The following is a 5,631-nucleotide window of genomic DNA, read 5'->3' as shown; positions in this document are numbered from 1 at the left end:
TTTTTATTCTTATTCCTTGGGCCTCTGACATGAAAATTTTGACAAAGAAGTTATATGCTTTTTATTGAGTTCCTTTCACGACTTTGTTCCATAACGATCTTGCAAGAATGGAGGGTAAAATGTTCACTATAGACAATTCAAATTCCTTTCTTCATTAACTCAGAAAAACAAAAATAAATATCAAAATGAGTATAGGGAATGAATTATGTACAAACATAATAGGATATTATTAACTACTTGCAAGTAATAAGTAACAATAAACAAATAGATTTTAAAAAGAAGAAGCCTCAACTTCAATTAACAACAAAAATAAAAAATAGCAACCAACAATTAACAGTTAAATAACTAATTGTTTAAAATTAACAAGTAAAGACAAAAACTAAAGAAAAAACTATAAATTTCAATGGCATATAGGCCTACGCCTAGTAAAACAGAAAATCAAAAGCCCTAATTGTTATACCTCTCAAGTCAATGAATTAATATATATCATTCACTTGCATCAGTCAGGTGGTGGGACTAAACATGTATGGGTTGGTATAAATCATTTAAGCTTCAAGATTTTGCTAAAAGGATATAGTACTTGGTATCTAATGCTCTTTTCACACCTCTTTTTCCAATTTCATCTTTCCCCAGACTGTCACAGAACCAATTAAGAGATAAATCTTCAATGAATCAAGAAACAATGTGAATGTTTTGTATCTAGAATCAAAAGACAGATGAACATAATGATACCCTCATTTTTCATTCCAATTAATAGTTTAGTTTCTACCCCTGTCCCTTCCCCACTGCTTATACCACTGAAAAAATAAAGAAATATTAATAAACTATAATGTCGTCACCACGAAGTGAATGTTTATCAATATATCAATGAAAAGTACAGTGAGATAACTTACTTGTGTATTTTTTCCAACACAATGAGCATCTTTCAAAAGCTTTCCATCACCAATCATGGAGAAAATCCTACAAAAATGATATCAAACATAGCACTAATCATCAAATCCTTGGTCCCATCTCTCTCTTTTTGGAATCTCCAATTATGGAAAATAATTTTCATAGTTGTCTTGCAGTTCAAATTCAATCGATACAGAAGAATTTTGAATTTCTTCCACCAATTCCTCTTTTAGTTTTATGTCTCTTGTAAAAAATTATGTAATTTCTTTCTTGCCAATCATAGTACTAAGCACCCCTTGCAATTATTAGTCTTTGTCGGCATCTCTTCAAAAACTTAAGTCGATCTTACATCCTTAAGTTTTATTTCATTGGTTGTTGAAAAAAGCAAATCTTGGGAATTGTGATTATACTGAGGAAAAAAAATTCAACAATATTTTAATTTTCATCAAAGGACTTGATCAAGCAAGAGCGAGTGATAGAAAGCTTCAATTTGAAAAAAAAGAAAATGAAAAACGCATTTGAAAAATGGAGATAATACCTTCTTGCAGGTGAGGACGCAATCGTTGATACGCTTCCGCAATAAATCTTCTTCAATTTCTTAAAAGACAAAAACCAAACGAATTACAAATCAAGAAAGAGAAAATGGAAAAATAGATTACCTTAGTTTAGGCTTCCACGACATCGATTTATCATTAGTCATGGTCTTTAGGAAAAATTGTGGTTTCACCGGGCTCTTCGCTTTCCTCATCTTCAACATCAATCGCGAAGTAAAAACCCTAGAGAGAAAAGGACGAATTGAGGCATACTGAACAATGGTAGAAACACTACCGGAAGAAAGAGATGTGAGTACGAGGCAAAAATATTGACAGGGAAACAACAACAAAGAAATTCTAGAAATGGAAAGAAAAAATAAAGAGTAAATCCTAAAAGAAAACAACGAACAACATACATATGAAATTATATGGACCTTAAATACACAATAAACCTTGAGTCGGCGTGAAGAGGAAGTCACGAGGGTGACTCAACCGCAGTCAAGCTGTCAAGGGGAGGTGGCGGTAAAAGGGGATCCAAGAGTGGCAAGAAGCTTTGGGGGAAACGTCACCGCCTAGAAGGAAAACCAACCACCAAGTCTTCTGCCTCACCTTGAGGTCAGGCTGACCGGAAGCAAGTAGACAGACACCTTCACCAGCAACCCAACGACGTCGTTTCTAGAACCCAGTGACATGTAAGGAATGTAGGTCTGAGGAGAGTTTAACCAAGCAGCTTACCACCGGATGACAAATGCGTGATTAAGCTGGCAGGTCAGTCAGTGGGTAATTGACGTAGACACCATGATGTACCATTGAGGGAAGCTTGAAGAAGACAAGCAAGCAGGTGACAAGAGGAACCTCCTGAATGACGTGCATTGTGTTACCATTCAAAAAAGGGTCTCGCGTATAGGTAAATGATATACAGGGAAAAGTTAAATAGAAAACCATAATTATGGGTTCTTCAAAGAACCAAATCTCTTTTCTTAATTTCTAGAGCTTATTCTTTATCGAAAAAAAAAATATAAAAATATCTAAATTCATATATTAACATTGCGAATGTGAAAAATATTTTTCGGATTCACGTTGTGATTTTTCAAAAATTCACATTGTGAATTTGACGTAAAAGAAATCGAATTTTATATCATTGGAAAAAGGATAAAAAGTTATGAATTTCTGTATTTTTAGTTTTTTTTTATAAAAATTAAGTTCTAAAAGTTGAAAAAAAAATTAGTTCCTTGGTTCCTTCGTCAATTATGGTTCTCTATTAAACCTCACCCTATATATATATATATATATATATATATATATATATATATATATATATATATATATATATATCCCTATCTGATAAACAAAACCAACATTCCACGTGTCCATTCAAAACATCAGAATTATTCCAAAGTTAAATACCAATTATACCCCTACTTTGTTTCAACTACAAATCCTTCCTTATTTTAATAAAATAGTCCTTTTTATTCCATGTGTCATCTCACATGTATATATTTCATTTAAAGTTAAATGACATAAATACCCTTTGCTTGTTTGAAATAAGCTCGGTTCTTCCCGTTTTTAAGTAACTAATAAAGGAAAAAATTATAAGAATCCCAAAAATCCTGGTGGTTTCACTGAAAAAGAACATATCATTTCATGTAGGAACAAGAACGATAAAGAAGAAGAAAGGCCGTCGATTCCTTAAGATCTAAAGAGATCTCGATAATCTCTTTAATTAAAGTGTATTCAGGGACAAACTTATTCATTTGATTTTAAATCCCATTCGAAATTGATCTTGCAGCAAGATATCAGCACAAAATCTTCACTACACTGGATCTCCGTCACCATCCTCCACCATGGAAACCTCCATTGCTACATCTCCATCTCTCTTTCTTTCACTCCTTACACTCTTAAAGCCCTAATCCTAAAATCAGATTCAGTTTAAAACATTTCAAGTTTCCAACTCGAACAAGAATAACACACCCCTTCTGCCCCTTCTCTTACCCTGCTTCTGTGTAGTTGACTTGATAAGAAACTACAAATCAGGGCCATGGTTTTGATTTTGAATTCTAATTTTAGAAAATGATAGTTTTTGAATTTATTTGAACTGATTAGACAAATCACGGAATGCTATAACCGAAATCTATACCGACAAAAAGCAAGAGGTTTTACAATTCAAGTTGAGATTCCAACTTCAAGTTTTACCGTTCAGTATGATATTCGAACTTGAATTTTAAACAGAAGAGCAGTATCAAAGCCTTTGAGGCTGATTATTTTGCTTCCATCGCCTTTGCCTCAAGAGTATATAAGTGAAGAATATTCAATACGCAGGTTATATTCAATACACCTTACATGCAACAATGTATTACATGATTAACTTTACCACAAATAGTACTTAGCATCTTTAATACCAAGTTATAGCAATGCAGTTAAAATACAAAACAATTTTTACAAACAAAACTTCCAATGTTGTGTATAAAGAAGTTTTTAGAAATTTATAAATGTTTTGTAGTTTTTAAATTCAAACAATTGTGTTTATTTATTTTTTTATTACATTTTTTTTAAATTTTATTTTTATATAACATTGTAATTTATATTATTCATTGTGTTTCTCTTTAATATCTATTCAAAGTTATATACTTTTTTACAAATATATATTAATATTAATTTTAAATAATCAATAGAAAAAGTGTTAAACAAACTTAACTCGTATTAATAATATAACTTTTTTATAAATTTTATACCCGAGGTTCTCACGGGTTGTAATCTAATATATATATATATATATATATATATATATATATATATATATATATATATATATATATATATATATGTGTGTGTGTGTGTGTGTAATGAGAACATGTGAAGAATAAGATGTGTAGTAGGGTGAGCAAAAACCGAACCGCAAACCCAAAAAACCGAAAAAAACGCATAAACCGAAAAACCAAAACCAAAATGAAAACCGATGGTGCGGCTTTTAGTTTTGCAAAAACTGAAAATGTTCGGTGCGGTGCGGTTTCTAGTCTTGCAAAAACCGCAAAAATCCGAACCGCACCGTGTATATATATATATATATATATATATATATATATATATATATATATATATATATATATTAAGTGTTGATATTTGTAAGAACGAAAAACCCATGACAATTAAAATTTATATAAATGTAAATATCTATCTTATCATAAGATAATTGTATATTTTTAAACATATATATAGTGATATTTACAAGAACAAATAATGTTTATTATATTTTTTAACATTTTAATATTAAGAGTACTAGTGATCATAGTACCATTTTTATGAATACATTAAGTGATATTATCGTATGTACCTGTGAAACAAATATTATATTTAATTTGTATTATGTTCAAACATTATAAACATGTTGGATGAGTGGTTATGTTATTTGATTTCAAACCAAGAGGTGGTGGTATCGGTTCATCTCCAAAATATCATTTGGGCTTTAATTTTTCCAGCCTTAGAAGAGTATCCCTCGTCGCATTTGAGATAAAACCTTCATCATTCTCACATTTCATATAAGAGAGTCAAGTCTATGGATTTTAACTCACATCTTTGAGGAGTCGCACATTGCTGGAGATGAAAATTTTGGCGCTCCTTATCACTACTACATAAAGTTTCTCAAAAAACCGCAAAGAAAAATCTGAACCGCAAAAAACCGAAAAAAACCGCAAAACCCAAACCGCATAAAAACCGAACAGTGCGGTTTCTAAACTTCAAAAAACCGAAGTTGCAGTTTTTGGTTCGGTTTTAGCCAAAAACCGCATCGAACCGCACCATGCTCACCCCTAATGTGTACGTAAGTTTAAAAGTTATGGATAAGAATGCTCATATTTATATTACTCAAAATGAGATAAGTGGTATATAATGTGGCTTAATATGGTGAGTTCGTACTATACTTAGTGGCTTAATATGGTGAGATAGTACAATTTTGATAAAACGTCACCACGAAACATTGCAATATAGATAGACGCGGTTACCATTCTTTATTTTACACTTCAATTCCACTTAGAGTTTTAAGAGTAAGAGTAAAATAATAAGATTTTCTGGTGAGTCATGCCCGCAACTTTCCGAGCTATACATCAATTGGACGATACGTGCTTGTTGTGCTTATTATAATAAGGTAGGTTACCTAATTATACTATATATATATATATATATATATATATATATATATATATATATATAT

General features: G+C 31.1%; 1 long non-coding RNA gene across 2 annotated transcripts; it reads right to left on the bottom strand.

The window, feature by feature from the left end:
* Positions 1–357: 357 nt before the first annotated feature.
* On the bottom strand, positions 358–1,660 carry LOC145068627 (uncharacterized). Of its 2 annotated transcripts, XR_013689033.1 has the most exons (4): positions 1,430–1,660; positions 894–960; positions 733–797; positions 358–634 (listed from the first exon to the last, which is right to left on the bottom strand). It is a non-coding gene; the product is annotated as an uncharacterized LOC145068627 (long non-coding RNA). The 2 variants fall into 2 exon arrangements; XR_013689032.1 differs by having other exon boundaries at positions 358–797.
* Positions 1,661–5,631: the final 3,971 nt, after the last annotated feature.

Source organism: Lactuca serriola, chromosome 1 (genome assembly GCF_051521515.1).
Source record: "Lactuca serriola cultivar US96UC23 chromosome 1, Lser_US96UC23_V15, whole genome shotgun sequence".
Classification (NCBI taxonomy): domain Eukaryota; kingdom Viridiplantae; phylum Streptophyta; class Magnoliopsida; order Asterales; family Asteraceae; genus Lactuca; species Lactuca serriola.
This window is presented reverse-complemented; position numbering and strand designations above follow the sequence as displayed.